This window comes from Ambystoma mexicanum, chromosome 8, assembly GCF_040938575.1.
Source record: "Ambystoma mexicanum isolate Mex_15411 chromosome 8, UKY_AmexF1_1, whole genome shotgun sequence".
Classification (NCBI taxonomy): Eukaryota; Metazoa; Chordata; class Amphibia; order Caudata; family Ambystomatidae; genus Ambystoma; species Ambystoma mexicanum.
The window spans coordinates 1,664,305,040-1,664,321,487 of NC_090929.1; the positions used below are offsets into that span (position 1 = coordinate 1,664,305,040).

The 16,448-nt window shown below is 49.8% G+C and overlaps 1 protein-coding gene across 4 annotated transcripts in view; it reads left to right on the plus strand.

The window, feature by feature from the left end:
- The window catches only part of INPP5F (inositol polyphosphate-5-phosphatase F), a 2,244,937-nt gene that overhangs the window by 668,147 nt on the left and 1,560,342 nt on the right, over nucleotides 1-16,448 (plus strand). The gene's annotated exons all lie outside the window — the stretch shown is intronic.

Genomic DNA, 16,448 nt, shown 5'->3' on the forward strand with positions numbered 1-16,448 from the left:
TGCATAATATCATTGCTGGATTCGGAACCAGAGTAAACTCTTCTTTGACAATATTATTATGGGGACGTAGGTCCTGAATAAAACTCCATGACCCCCCTGGTGATTTCTTCACTGGGTACACAGCCGTGTTACATGGGGATTCTGAGGGCACCAATATTCCCTGCTGTACTAAAGCGAAAATGGTTTAAAATATACCTTTGTCTGAACCTCTGTGCATGGGATACTGTTTTACTTGTGTCAAAATTGCTCAATGAGCTTAATTTTGACTGCTCCTGTCTAGCCTCACTCTGTGAGTGGTATCCGAATATAGAGACCTCAGGTCCTCTCGTACGTCCTGCGGGCAGCCCCAGGCTTTTAATTTTGTCCAAAGAGTATGTCTTTCGATTGTATCAAAAGCCTGGGAAAGATCGATGGAGGCCAGATACATTTCCGAAGTCTTCTTGGCCTTGGTACTGGCCTTAAAAAAATGAATCAAAAAAAGGTTTAAGGCTGTTCCAATACCTTTCACAAACGCCACCTGCCACTGGTAATAATGTTTTGATTGTGTGGACCAAGCCATCAGGGCCTTAAAAATTAAGACTCCCCACATTTTACCAATAGCATCCAAGAGGGCGATTGGCCTATAGTTGCTAGGGTCCACCTTGTCGCTCTTTTTGAAGATTGGTACTATAATTGAACTGGTCCATGAGTCTGGGATTTTTTTGGATGTTTTAATTTCTTCAAACCGGTCCTTCATGAAGGATGCCCATTGCTCTGGGGTCTCTTTCGATGTTAAGTTCAAAAAACCATCCGGTCTCGCGGCCCTTGAATGACTTGACCTCTCTATTAGATTCAATATATTGCTTTTCTCCGTCTCAAAGGACCAGGCTTTGGATATACTAAGTTCTTCCCTGGTCACCAGGTTCCTAGCACACTTCAACAATGTAGTGAAGATCTTTACCCACACATCGGCTCCCACCGCAGTGGTCGTTAAGGAGAATTGTGGGGCACTTATTTCATTGAATATCTTACACGTTTCTGAAGTATTATTCGTGGCCACAAGTTTTAACATCTTCTCCGCGTCTTGCTGCAACAATTTGTATTTATTCTGCTTTATCCAGTTGTTAAAGTTTCCAGTCTGTTTAAGTTTCTTTAAGGCTTCCTGTGATTCCTTTGTGTTTTTTTTTTTTGCAGAGTCTTACTTGCCTATTAAGCGTCTTTTTCCTTGTCACAACTTCTTTATCGAAGGTATGGCGGAGTCGATGTTCTGGTCTTAAACGCCTTGGCCTTTCTTCCACATATGCCCCAAGGTTATTCACATAATCGGGGCTTTTGTTATTTTTGAAAGATTCTGTGAGAGCTGCTATGTGGTCAGGGAGTATTCTTAGCCTGTTTTTTCCAGGCTTTAGACCAAGGTTTCCTCCTTGATATTTCGAAATGTCACATTCCAACTCTCAATGGTTAGCATTAGGATGTTGTGGTCGCTCAACTTTGTGTACTTCACATTTAAGCTCTGCAGTTTCCCAAAGAGGTTCTCAGAAACAAAGATTTAATCCAATATCTTCCTCTCGTGGCTCCTCTTCCAAGTGAGAGCAGCTGGTATGTCCCCCTTGATGTGTCCATTTACTACCCTAATGTTCCTCATGGACAACTCTTCTCTCCAATGCAGTCCTCTTTCCACCGAGGCTGGAGCCGATGAAATGTGTTCCCTGATCAGTTTTTGCCTCCTCTGTGAAGCAGTGGACTTTTAAGTCCCCACTCATCACAATATCCAAATCGGGCCAAGCACCCATGGTTTCATCTATTATGTCCAAGATAGTTTTAGTGAAAACAAGAGATTTGGGGCTTCCCAAATTCCAATATAAGTTTAGTAACATCACAGTCCTTACTTTGTCTTATTGTGTAGCCTCCGTTCTTAGTATTAGAGCCTTGGATCAGTGGCGTAGGATGCCTCACTGAGACTACTCTAAGGCCGCCCACATTTTTCATTGCGACCAAAAGTCCCCCATAGGGTGACCACTTAGACCTTTCTCTGCCGGGTTAAGATACACTGTGAGCCCTCCAATAGTGGGGACTCCCGCAGCCACGTTTGCCGTAGACATATCACTTCATAATGGTCATAGTTTCCCAAACAAATGGGAAAAACCTCTCGTATTGCAGCTGCCTACGACCATTTGCAGGAGCTGCAATTTTTCCTCCTCCGGCTGTGGACATTATAATCTTGAGCTACCAGCCGTTAGAGCACCTGCTAATCAGCAGCTTTCGTCGTCTTGTCCTTGTCGTTGACCCTGTATGAGGCCTCTCTCATCTTTTGATCTTGTACTTTCCACCACGATCCACAATCGTTGAATTTTTCCCCAGGCAGAGTATGTTTAAAATGGGTATCGTTGTTTCCCTTTTTAATGTATCTGGCGCCATTTGTTTGCTGCTTTCTGAATCTTTCCTCCCCTTCCTGCCTGTATTTTGCAGCGCAGTTGGTTTTTCACTCCCTTTAGCCCCCGCTTGGCTAGCCAAATCATTCATCTTTTGTTCCAGGGTTTTGAAGAATTACACCTTTTTGAGTTTGCTTGTTTTCTCACCTTCTCAATTAGATAGAAGTTGCCAAGGGTGATAGGGGGATGAATTTCTGCCCTGTTATGGGCCCTTTCCTTCCGCGCCCTGACTGGAGCTATAGGGAATCCGGGTGCTCCTCCCTTAGTCGGCTCCTCGTTGCTTCTTTGAGCCTCATCCTCACGCCTTCTTTCTTTGATCCAGTGAGCGTTCGTTGGTACCTTTCACCCTCAAGTTTTCTCGGATCGGGCATTCCCTCTTCCTCCGATGCAGAGTACGTCGATGGGTTAATTAGGTCCATGCTCTTCTCGTCCTCTTGGGCTTCCTCTACTTGTCTGTAAGCATTTTTCTGTGGCCCCTTGTAGTAATCTTGCTTGACGTCATTTAGGTTCTTCGTGATGATTTGTCACTCTCGTTATGTATGTAGTTCGCAGTGTTTTTGGGGAGGACTAGATTTCCTACCAGGGGGGTTTTGCCCCGAGATAACAGTTGACGTGGGGGTCTCTGATTTTGAATAGCTCTCTTCACTTTGTTATATTATCTTTGAGTGTTGAGAGCTTCGATTTTAGAGCCTCTCTTAGTTATCTCAAATTTCTTTGGGGAGTTATTTGATTTCTTCTGGTTGGGGATTAGGGGCCTCTGGGCACCTGGGCTATGTTGCTAACTGAAATTATCTCCTCTGTATCCTTACTACCTTCATCTTCTTGATTTTCATAGTAGTTAATGTTGCTAATCTCTCCCACAGGAGGATCCAGATGGATGGAATCCGGGACCCGGTTGTCGACCTTCCTCTTGGTCCTTGCCGGGGTTATTTGCTCCTCAACTTAAATTCACTACACCAGCAGTATCCCTTTTTTTATCTGCTTCTTGTTTGGGGTCTGACATTTGTTTGTCAAGATAAATCCTCCTTTTATTTTTTTCATTTATTATTGGATCAATGATGCTGTGTAGAATTTATCTCTGCCGTATTATTGTCAAGATTTCCTTGAATGGCAGTTATAAAACCTTCGACGAATATAATCTTCGAATGGAGCATTGCCATAACGGTAGTCTGATATTTAATTTGTTTGCTCAAATTTTCATACAGCTTCATAAATGGCACCATTGTAATTGTGAAAGCCTCTATCAAACCTTCATCTATCACAAGCTGAACTAAGGGCTGATCTTCCACTTTGGCCGCTGCTTGTCTGTGTGTCGATTGTCTTCCCCTCTGACCTCCGATTGTCTGGGATTCTTACTGGTCTCTTCAAGTTCAGGGCTGGTGGTGGATGTGTATCGGGCGTTAATTTGCCCCTTTTGTTAGCTGCGGGCATTTCTCCTCCCGCGCCCCTGTCATCCATAGTTCTCTTTTTTTTGAGAGGATTCAATATCAAGTGTCCAAGACATTAAGGTGCTGGAAGTAGGGGCCATGCCACCTGTAATGGTGTTTCTTGTGTCCCTCTTGGTACGGGATTCCTCACCCCCTTGTATTCGTAAGGTTTGTTTCCTCTATATGGTGGTTGTACAGCCTCCATAGTTGGGACTGACCCACCTCCTCCCTCCTGGTTAGCCATGGCTGGTCCCACTTTCGCTGTTTCACTAGCGAGTTTGACTTCTGTATTGGTTATCTAGGAGCTCCCATTTCCTTCCTTAGCAGTTTCTCGTGGACCCAGGCTCTTATTTGGATAAAATAATCGTTGGTTTGGTAGGACATTTGTCGGGATAATGCCCCTAGGTTTCCAAACAGCCTTTAGGGAGGATTGAGTTTGTTTTTGTAATGGACCTTTATTGGCCATTTTGCCAAACGTTTAAACAGTCGTCTGGTGCATTTCCCCAATTAACTCAGTCTTTCCCTGGGGCTAGCTCTTATGATTTTTTTTTTTTTACTGCGATAGAGATTTTCGGGGCAACCCCTGCCTGTTGAATGTTATCTGTGGCCCCTTGGGGCTACGACTGCTGCACTGAATATCTAGATTTTTCATCTCTATTATGAGGGTTTGTAACGCCCTCTTCGTAGCATGTCGGGTCCCCGCCCTTTTCCAGGATATTTCAGGGTGAAAGTGTGCTTGACCCAATCTCAACTGTAACATTAAAAGGGCAGAGCCCTTGGATCCTTAGGCCTTCCATCGGCCAGTGGCCCTCCTCGGTTCCAGGGTCCCTGTTGTTGGCAGCACCTAACGTGCCACTTGTTTCGTTTCGGCTAAGGAGCGTGGCCCTCATTACGACCCTGGCGGATTTTTTCCGCCATCGACGGACTTTCCGGCCATGGCGTAAAGTCCGTTTACGCCATGGCGGATGGTGGACTTACCGCCCCATTCCGAGGTCGGCGGGGCGGTAAGTCCCCATTGACCCATTTACCCTTCCCCATTCCCATTTCGGCCCCATAGGGTATAATGGGAGTGGGGAAGGAGTTAATTACGCCACCGTAAATTACGGTGGCGTAATTAACACCAAGGTCCCATAGCGCCATGGATTTTTACGCCCGCAAAAAGCGGGCGGAAAAATGACCATGGCGCTATGGGAACTCGTAGTTGGCGGTAAGGGGTCGGCGCAGCTAACGCTGGCGCAAACCCCTTACCGCCAGGGTCGTAATGAGGGCCCGTGTCTGTTGTTTCCTCCTCTCCCCCTACAGAGGCGTTCAAGCAATCCTCCAGGACCATGGTCTCACCGATCACCCCATTCTTGTTTGAATTCTGCCTATTGCCCGCTGGCCTCGCTTACAACTGACAGCCGGCACGTAGCAGTCTGAGCTCTATAGTTGTTTGGCTCAGTTCCCCATAGACTCCAAGTTTCGCAACTAGAGCCTTAACCCCAGTTCCTCCAAGTACTCACGGTTTGAATTCGCCGTCTAAGTGTGGTGTCTCTGCTCTTCTCTGTTGCTGTCTGTGGACTGCAGACTGATTTCCACTTTGAGACCACTTTGCGGCCCCTTCGCGGATCCCACAGGGTCTTATGGTTGAATTGGGGGGGGTGGAGCTCTTCCCGCTCTACACAGCATTCCCAGCCTTAAAGATAGTGAGAAAAAACAAGAGCCAGCAATCTCATTCCAAAGTCGCTCAGTATTAACGTTCCCAGGAAAAGAGTCTCTGACTGCCGACTGCTTTCCACTTTGAGACCACTTCGCACTTCGCATTTCTGGGGATGATATTGCAGATGCACTGTAAGAGGGGTATGCCTGTAGTCTGTAGCGGACAAAGCAGCTATAGGCATCAGTGGTTACAGTTACTTCCACCGTGTGGGCCAAGTAGTCTTCGAGGCCCAGGTTTTGTAGAAGGTGGCCTTGCCGACTCCTTCACAATCTTTCTTAATGAATTTCAGTCATTTCCCTGATCCAGATCATCGATGCACCCCTGTGTGGGCAGCTTACCCTGCGGATGTGTTCAGTGGCAGACGGAGCAAAACATGGAAGCCTCGAGTCAAATTCAACTTCGGTTATCACTCTCTGCATAGAGGGTGATTGTGAGAAGTAGAGCAGCAGAACGTAGACCCCCCTAACCAGTGGTTGGAGCGTCTAAGGGACTCTGTAGCTCCTAAGGTGGCATAGGGAGGGCTATGGATATACCCTGAGGGTTGTGGTCGGGAACTGTCCCAGTACCAAATCCTGTTATTTTTCTTCATAGTTGATGTATGTTATGTTGTCTTGCATTTGCATAGCACCTCCTGCCATAGTTTATGGAATCTAAGCGCTTTTGCCTATCGGAGAGGCAAAGGAAGAGTATGATAGAAAATTCAGTAGTGCTAGGAAGGAACAAAGTCAGGTAGATTGTTGGGATGCGGGTGAGTTATACAGAAGATGCTATGGAAGGCATGAGAAGGAAAAGGTGAAGCTATGTGTACAATTGGACCAAATGTATTGTGGGACTCGACTGTATTGTATGGGGCGCAGGCCGGAAAGGAGAGAAAGCTGGAGGAGAGGTTTTTGCTGCACCAGAGGATATGTTTGGAATGTATTCGCTGAATGGTGAGCCTAAGCAAACAACATTTGGGAGGGGTTGTAGGTCAGAAATTCGAAATTGCCAAGTTTACAAAATCTCTCTGAAAAACGAGCAAAAGAACTCAACCTTTTTGTTTCCTCATTGAATTGTCATGGTTACCAAAACCCCAGCTTTATTCTTGTTTACAAAGTGCTTAAGGACACAAAGCCATTCTATGGCTTTGCAGTGGCCAGAGTTTAAGTCTTCCACAGTGTCATGGTGAGCCAAGGGATGTAGAAACCACGGCCAAGAAAACGGCCACGTTTTATGGAATCTTAAATGGGAAAGCTGGAAGGAAATATGGGCACATTTAACTGAGGGTGGGACCATGACTTCCTGGGAGCACAAGTCCCCAGACCTGCCTTCTTGGAGGTTCCAGAGTCCTTCTGCGACCTTTAAGGTAATGGTTATACTGGTGTGTGAGGCAGGAATACTCTTAGGCCAAGGCTGGGTGCTCTTGGGAGTTCATTTACATAATCCAGCCTTTGACTAGCCTTGTTACCCTGGGCTGCTGATGCTGTGCCCTGTTAAGAGGGCATCATGTGAATGTTAAGTCAAAGCAGGAGTGTATGTGTATGGTCTAGTTAGCAGATTAGATTTCCAGGTCTACCTTCTGGGTTTTTTATGTGCGTTTAGGGGGTAACTACCAATGGTCTTATGGCTGCTTGAAAATTAGGCATTTAAAAAACATTAAAATCAAACCGCAAAATAATATAACATGATCTAACCAGCTACTATAAAAGGAAACCAACTGCATATTCTACCCCCTCCTCCATAAGGAGTGACTAAGTACACTTGGGTAGATTCTAGTTCATAGACTCGCCCTTACTGGATTTGATGTCTTCTGCTGATCTTGGGGTTGACTAGAAAGTGAAATCGATCTACGGCGTCTCTTGTCTCTCGTAGAGCTCCACTGATCAATCAAGCAAGGAGACTGCTGCTACTCATGCAATATGGTCTATACGAAAGAAAAGCTGAATATCTTTCGTTTATGCCTCGAACTTGATCCATCTGCCTTACCTTACCAAATGCCATAACATTGTTTAAAGCCTTCATAGCAGCGCCTGCGGTTGGCCTGGCGAGAATCGAATGGGTGCCAGTGCCATGCTACTGGTCTTCCTGCTGCGCCTTGCCAAGTGAAGCAACTATGCCATGAGTTGAGGAGTAAATCGGCATGGACAAGGTGGGTTACATTTATTTATTTATTGAGCATTTGTCAGGCACCTATTGTTAGAATGGATTTCTGAACTCCGCTCTGGTGAACAGATGTTCAGGAGGCCACCCTTGTTTAGTGAAACAGGGAACACTTCTGCAAAGTTAGCCAGGACAATTTAATGTAGCCTTCAGAGCAGTCAAGGCGAAGTCTCAGGAGTAGTGGGGGTGATCTGAGGTCTTGGATGAGCGTGCACAGCAGGACAAGAATTACCCTTAGACAGTAGTATATAAAAGATATACAATTTATTAGGCCCAGACCCAACACAGGTGAGTAATGCAGAACACAGTAATACTACTACTTAAATACACACTAGGGAAAATATATATACACTTTTCGGTCAATGAAGTGAAGTGCGGATTCTCTCCAAAACCTGTAAGATGGGAAAGCAGACAAACTTTAATACAATGGCCAACTCCAGAAATGGATAGCCCTGACGTAAGAAGTCCAGCCCTACGAAGATTGGTGCCTTGTGCTCAAAGTTATGTTTGTGTGTAAAAGCGCTTGTCGATTCGTAAAGCTCACAAGGGACAAACTTCAATGGGAAGGAAAAGTTAGAAGAGGACACTGGAGGTTGAGGAATTTGGTTCCAAGAGTCAGAGGCGGGTCTGCTACGGAGAACAAAGCTGTCCCCAACTTTGGGACAACTATAGGAAGCAAGAGCTGCCCAGGTCAAGGTAAGGACCACAAGGGATCCTTCGTGTGTAAAAATGGTATGGGTGAACTTGTGGCCAAAGGTACATGGTATGATTACTTACCGCACCTGGCTCACTCCAGGCTCAAACTTGGCATCTTTGAAGGTCGCCTGGACTACAAAATCCCCTCCTTTGTTACGCTTCAAAGTGCACAGGTGCAGATGCATGTCTGATTTACATCAGGAGCTGGATCTCTTGTCACAAATGCAGGACAAAGAAAGCACGGATGCAGCTGGTCTTAGGACACTTGAAGAAAGGCGGGAAAGTCGCCAGCAGCTACCGTCATACAGTGACGCAGGAACACCCAAGTCTCGATGACTGACAAATGCTCTCGCGACCCAAAGCAGTAGGGATGACGAGATTTTGCAAGAAGAGGCTTTGCGGGGCGAGCTACTGTTCTCCCAAAGCTCGAGCCGAAACTCGATGTAGCAACGCTTTAGCATTGGTGCCAAGTACAAGCTGGTCAGTCCACTGGGGGGCCCAGGGACACTTCTGAGAAGGCTTGTTTGCAGGGCACCAAGGAGGCGTTGAGAGTGATTGCTCCCACCACTCAAAAGGGTTGAAGCACCTTGCAAGTCTTCGTAGCTGGAGGGAAAAGCAGGGCTCTTCCGGGACAACAGTGGACCTGGGGTGCCAAACCTTCTCTGCGCGGTCCCGGACAGTCTTTGGATCTGCTTCACTTCTCAGGATACTTGGCTCCATGTGTAGGTTGATTCAGACCTAAGGGTAATCTGCGGGTCTTCACTCAGAGCCTCTCCTCGTATCCCAAAGTCCAGTGAGTGCTCGCACCCAGCTGGCCAATGAGGAGATCTGCTCCACTCATGCACGCCAAAGAGGTCCAATCAGGGACCACTGCACCGCTCATACTCTCATGCACACCGGAAATCCTGGCACCAGTAGGGTGGATTGGGACAAGACAGTCCCAGCCCACTTCCTGGGTACCCACACACATAACATACATTAGCCTGAGAAGAGCGCCAGCTTTCGCGGGAGAATGCATGCCCAAATAAGGACTCCCTGAGTCACAAAGAGCAAGGGGAAGGACAACGGACAAAATGACCAAAGGAGAAGAAAAAGACCTCATGGCACGGCTATGACGGACACAAGCCACAGTCATGAGCCACACGTGGTAAGCGCATTATTTCATGGGGATTGGGTCTTCCGACGTATTCCATATCTATGACAGTAATCACCACAGCTGTGCTGCTTCGGAAAATATTCGGCTCCTGCGTCGATGACGTCGATGCGCCGTCCTCGAGGACCTCCTCCGACGGCCGACGTCCCCTGATGTGATAAGTAGGACGCACGACGCCCGTAGCCGCAGTTCCATTTTTTCCGTGAACGTGTTTGCTTCGTGAATCTCGGTATACCTCGACTCTTTGGAGTTTGTTGTTCATCTCGGTTCTTCGAACCTGTTTGTGTACGATTTCTTCATGAACATGTCTACCTCGTCTTCCACACCGCGTCCGGGCTTTAAGAAGTGCGGGGACTGTGGGTCCAAGATGTCGGTCACGGACTCGCACAACGCCTGCCTCTGGTGCCTCGGGGAGGCCCATGACACGGTTGACTGTGTCGACTGCCAGTCGCTCACGTTGAAAGCCTTGCGGGAGCGCAAGAAGAAGTTATCGGTAGGTAAGGTGTCCAAGCCCCAGAAGTCGAGGTCTGCGGGGCTTTCGACGGACGACTCGAGGGGGGACTCTACGCGTTGTCGTCGGAAGTCCAGTGGGTCTCGGTCCCGGAGTCGGTCTCGCCACTCCTCTGCCACTTCGAGGCGCTCCCGGAAGCGCCTTCATCGGTCACCTTCCCCGTCCTCATCCGAGGACTCCGCCCGTCGGCGGGTCGCTTACCCCACCAAGCATGCGACACCGGAGGAATGGGCTTCCTTCGGGAAGAAAATGTTGGCGATTCTCGAATCGCAGGGCACTGGTCCGTCCGCACCTCCGAGTGGGGTCGGTCGTGATCAGCCGAGAGATGCCGCTCGCACGCCTTCGGGCTCGGGTGGTCGTCACGATTCGCGGGAAAGGTCCCACTTGGACAAGGGGAATCGTTCTCGGCATGCCCGGTCCAGGTCCCGGTCCTCGACGCGCTCAAGTCCGCGTGAACCTGTGAAGTCTTCGAGGAAGACATCGACGCCTGTGGCGCCGAGGTCATCGACGGTCTCTCTCGAGGCTCCGCCTCCGAGGAACTCGTCGACGCTGTCGGCGCCTTGGATGTCAAGGGACACGCTCAGGGCTCCGCCTTCGAGGCCGGTGTCGACGCCGATTCTCTCGACGTCAGCGCCGATTCACTCGACACCTTTCGGGGCTGTGTCGACAGGGGTACCCCGTGGCTCGGGGGAACCACCTAGGAAGGCTCTGGCCAAGGTCAAGCATGGCTTTGGTTCCAGTTCTGTGCCTTCTTACCGCCATCTGGAATTCATTTCAGAGGTGGATGAGGGCTCTGATGATGGCATGGTGCCTGACACAGTGCCTGACGAGATTCTCTCGGGCCATAGCCAGTTTGAGGACCTGAGGCAGTCCCTGCATGATGCTAGTGGGCTGGACACCTCTCCGGAGGTGGAATTTTGTAGGCCTGAGCCTGGCACTCATGCCGATTCTTAGTACCGGCGACTTATATCACGGGTCACAGTACTTAGGATGGTCTGCTCCACCAGGGGAGTTTGTTCAGGATGACCTTACGGATATCCTCGACATTGGTCCACCAACTGACCCGGTACTGCCATTCCATATGGCTCTGCAAAGAAGGGTGGCAGCGGCTTGGACTGCTCCGGAGAGTCTCCCAGCAGTGAGCAAGTCTTTGCCGCGAAAATACCGCCCAGCCAGTAGTGACCCCTGCTACTTGTCCAAGCACCCTACTCCGGAGAGTTTGGTGGTGCAGGCGTCTACGGCCCGGGCAAAGCAGGCATCGTACCCTACCATCCATCCTGATAGGGACGACAAGCGGTTTGACGGCTGGGCGAAGAAAGTGTTTTCTGCAGAGGGTATGGCGTTTTAGGTGGCCAACTCCATTTGTGCCTTGTCTCGTTTCACGCACACTCTGTGGAACTGTTTCCTTGGCGGCTGAACATATTCCCGAAGGGGATGAACGGGATGGTTTCCTTGCCATGGTTCAGGATGGCAAGGATGCTATGTGTGCGGCTGTTCAGTCGGGTTTGGACATGGCAGATTGCGTCAGCCGGTCCATGGCGGCAAGCACCGTGATACGCAGGTTTGCGTGCTTGCGGAAGTCAGGGTTTGCTCCTTATGTGCAGGCCCGGCTCCTCAACATGCCCTTTGACGGGGAACATCTTTTTGGCAGCAAGGCTGACGAGAGCCTTGAGAGGTTGCAGACCTCCAAAGCTGCAGCAAAGTCGTTGGGCGCTGCAGTTCGACAACCTCCGCCTTTTCGTCCTAGGGGACAGCAATGGAGGGGAGGTTCCTTTCGTTTATTACTCATCCTTTGGTAAAGCGAGAGGAGCTGCCAGTCAAAGGGGCCACCGTAGGAGTGCCAGAGGTGGAAAATGAGGTACTCGAGGTGCCAAGGCCGCTCGGGCTGTTGCCTCTTTGCCCTCAGGCAATGCCGCTGCCGCTTCAGCTCAGTCATGAGGCCATGTCCCATGGTTCGCCAGTTGGGGGAAAGCTGGCGCAGCATCTTGCAGAGTGGCGCGCCATTACTTCAGATGTGTGGGTTCTGGAGATCATAACCCACGGCTACGGTCTTCCTTTCCAGGAGAGGCCTCAAGACAATCCACCAGGGAATCTCTCTTTGAAGAGTCCAGATCCGCTCCTTGCGCAGGAAATTCAATCCCTGCTGGAGAAAGGCACCATAGAACTGGTGCCTGTAGCGGAGAGGAACAAGGGATGGTATTCCCCTTATTTTTTGATTTCCAAGAAAGATGGGGGATTGAGACCCATCATGGACTTGCATGGTTTGAACAAACTCCTCAGGAAGGACACGTTCAAGATGGTTACTCTCTCTCAAGTCCTCCAAGCCCTTCAACTTCAGGACTGGTTGTTGTCTCTCGACCTCAAGGATGCTTATTTTCATGTGCCGATCCATGCAAAGCACAAGAAGTACCTGAGGTTTGCGTTTGGCGACTCGCACTTTTAGTTTCGGGTCCTGCCGCTCGGATTGACCTGCGCCCCGAGGGTCTTCACCAAGCTCATGGTAGTGGTGGCAGCGCACCTCAGGAAAGGGGGGGATCACGTCTACCCCTACCCGGACGATTGGTTAATCAGGGCGCGCTCTCACGAGCAAGTCCTGGATCATCTTGTCAGTCACCTGCCACTCCCTCCACAAGCTGGGCTTCTCCCTCAACTTAAAGAAGTCCCATTTGACACCAACTCAGAGGCTCCAGTACATCGGAGCAGTGCTCGACACGTCCTTGGGGCAGTGTTTTCCTCCCCAGGTGAGGGCTCATCACATTCAGCAGATGGTGCACAAGTTTCAACTTGCCCAGACTCTCCCAGCGTTAGAGTTCTTGAGACTGCTCTGCCTCATGGCATCCTGCATTCTTCTTGTGCCAGAGGCCAGGTTGCGGATGAGATCTTTGCAATGGGCACTCAAGCTCCAGTGGTCCCAGTCCTCCGGCAGGATGTCGGACCCTGTTCAGGTGCCGTCTTCCGTCGCCCAGGACCTTCTGTGGTGGGCCGACGAAGGCAATCTGATGAGGGGGGGGGGCTCCATTTTGGCTGCCCTGGCCGGAGGTGACGATCGTGACGGACGCATCCCTCACGGGATGGGGAGCTCATGCCAACGAGTTGACAGTCAGCGGTCGTTCGTCTCCGTCGGAGTCCAGACTCCATATCAGTCTGTTGGAGCTGAGGGCCGTCGGGCTAGCTCTGAAGGCTTTTCTGCCGACTGTGCGAGGGAAGAATTTTCTGATCCTGACGGACAACACAGTGGCCATGCACTACCTCAACAAAAAGGGGGGGGGCAGGGTCACTTCCATCTGGCAGGAGACTGAAACGAGACGGCGGACGCTCTGAGCAGGCAGAGCGTGATCTCTCATGAGTGAGAGTTGGCTCAGGAGATTCTCCTGGAGATCTTCACCCTTTGGGGGACCCCTCAAGTGGATCTCTTCGCCTCCAGTGTCAACCGGATGTGCGAGAGGTTCTGCTCGCCGGAATTTCCTCCAAACGGAGCCTTAGGAGACGCATTCATGGTGGAGTGGTCATTCCCACTGCTGTACGCGTTTCCTCCAGTCCCCGTCATCCCACAAGTACTTCGCAGGGTTACGGAGGTTCGGTTCCCGGATGATCCTCATTGCTCCGGCGTGGGCCCGGAGGACGTGGTACCCGGATCTTCTCAACTTGTCCACCTGTCCTCCATGTCGTCTTCCCTACCGAGACGATCTGCCCTCATGGGAGGGGAGTCAGGTTCTCCATCCAGAGGTCGGGTCCCTCAACCTTCATGCTTGGTTTCTGAAAGGTTGAGGTATAAGGATTGGGACCTCCCTGAAGACGTGATGGAGGTGTTGCTTTCATCCAGAAGGCCTGCAACAAAGTCCCTGTACCGTTGCTGTTGGAGTAAGCTCTGCGACTGGTGCAGGGTTCAGAATGTGTATCCTTTTGCATGTGAAATTCCCATGGTTCTGTCTTTTTTGCTTTCTTTGGCCCACAGGGGCCTTCAAGTGGGTACCATTAAAGGTTACCTAGCGGCGCTGTCCGTATTTAAGCGCTTGTCTGAAGAGTGTTCCTATTTTAAAATTCCTTTAATTTCTCAGTTTCTGAAAGGGCTCACTAATGTGTTCCCTCTGTCACCTTTCCAGGTGCCCGGTTGGGATTTGAACCTTGTTCTCAAGTTTCTGATGGGTGCTCCGTTTGAGCCTTTGCATTCATGCCCTTTGAGACTGTTAACTCCGAAAACTGTATTTTTAGTTGCGGTCACTTCCGCTCGAAGAGTGAGTGAGTTACATGCACTTTCAGTTAAACCACCCTTCACTGTGTTTCATAAGGACAGCATTGTCCTTAGAGTTCGTCCTTCTTTTCTTTTCGAAGGTGGTGTCGGAATTTCATTTAGGCCAGAAGGTTGTTCTTCCGGCATTTTATCCTCCTCCACATCCTGGTAAGGAAGAGGAGAGGCTCCATAGGCTTGATCCTAGGAGAGCGTTAAGATTTTATATTTCACGCATGTCCCGGGTCAGAGTGGACGATCAGCTCTTTATTGGTTAGGCTGGAAAGCGTTTGGGACAGGCTGTGACGAAACAGACTTTGGGCCTCATTACAATTCGCCCGGTATGGAAACAACGGTGGCGGTAAACCCGCCGCCACCGTTGTTTCCATGCCGGGCGATCACAACTCCTGCAGGCGGGAGGTGATGTTCCCGCCAGGTCTGACCTGGCGGGTTTAACACCGCCCGCCTGCAGGTGGACGAGGAAACACCAGCAGCATTACGAGATGCTGCCGGTGTTTCCATGATCCCCATTCCCATCGAGTCCCATAGGACTCGATGGGAATGGGGATTAACACCATTCCACCTCCGTGATTCCCGGAAAACCGGGGTTGTAATGCCCCCGTAATTCCGGGAATCACGGAGGTGGAATGGTAATACGAATCTGGCGGTAACCAGGCGGTTTTACTGCCGCAGTTACCGCCGGACTCGTAATGAGGCCCTTTGTCTCGCTGGATTATTTTGGCTACCGCTTGGCGGGTAAGGACCCCCTGGTCGGCTTACGGGCCCATTCTACCAGGGGTATGGCTGCCTCTACTGCCCTGCAGAGGGGTGTACCTATTTGCAACATCTGTGATGCAGCCACCTGGGCTTTGGTACATACTTTTGTACGTCACTTTTCCCTAGATTCCATCCGGGGGCAGGATCTGGCCTTTGGCAAGGCGGTCCTTTACTCCGCAATTTGATTGGGCATGCTAAATTTCTGTTTTCTAAATTCTTTTCCCACCTCCTTGCATTGGTACTGCTTTGGGAGTCTGTCATAGATATGGAATACGTCGGAGGACCCAACCCCCTCGAAGAACAAGTTACTCTCTTACCTGGTAACGTTCTTTCGATGGGATGGTCCGACGTATTCCATATCGCTCCCTCCCCACCTTCCCCGCTACAGAATTTCTTAGGCGATTGCAGCTTACGTTTCCGCTAGGCTTTGTGTGTCAGACTGGCAGAAGACTGGTGGCACACGTTCTGGGAAAAAAAAACTACAACTGAGGCTACGGGCGTAGTGCCTCCTACTTATCACATCGGGTGACGTCGGCCATCGGAGGAGGTCCTCGAGGACAGCGCATCGGCGTCATCGACGCAGGACGCAGACGCCCAAAATTTTTCGAAGCAGCACAGCTGTGGTGATTACTGTCATAGATATGGAATACGTTGTCGGACCATCCCATCGAAAGAACGTTACCAGGTAAGAGAGTAACTTGTTTGTCTCGGTAAAGCGTAATAAAAATACATGCAAAAGCTTCTGGTACTACTTCTAGGCACATTGTCCAGTTACCAAGAAATCCTTAACGGATGTCTAGACCCGAAAATGCAAGGACCCCAGTGCGCGGTACTGTAATGTACTTTTCGCACTGAAATACAGTTGCCAAAAGTGGCAACAAAGTAAGGGAAACAAAGGACAAGTCAGTTTCCCCAGAAGGAAGAGAGAAAGCCCAGTGGGGCACATGAATGCTGTGCTTCACTGGCAGAAAGTCAGTACAGGAAGGTGAAACAAAAGCAAAAAGTTGTTAGGTCCACAAATAGAGATAAAATAGCAATAAGTGAAATTTTACCCAACACTCATACAACAAAATGGTGTTACCAGGCTCCACAAGGCAAAGTGGGGAGGGAACAAGGGGAGTAAATAATAATGGGAAAAACAGTAAATATTCAATCGTGGTCTTACTAGGCCTTGTGACATTTGGACGTGCAATGAATAGAAGTATATGAGGTAGGAAGGGGTCAGGGGAGGGAGCAAGGTATGGGCAAGTACTGGTGAGAGCCCGGTGGGAAGTGCGTCCACTGGCTAAGTGTTAGGGCGAGGAATCCCAAGGGAGGGAAGTATAGCTGCCAGATGGGGGAGGGGGCTCACAAGGGCACTGCTGGGGGGGGGGTTGCTGCAGTCGACTGGGTAGGGGCCTGGTAAAT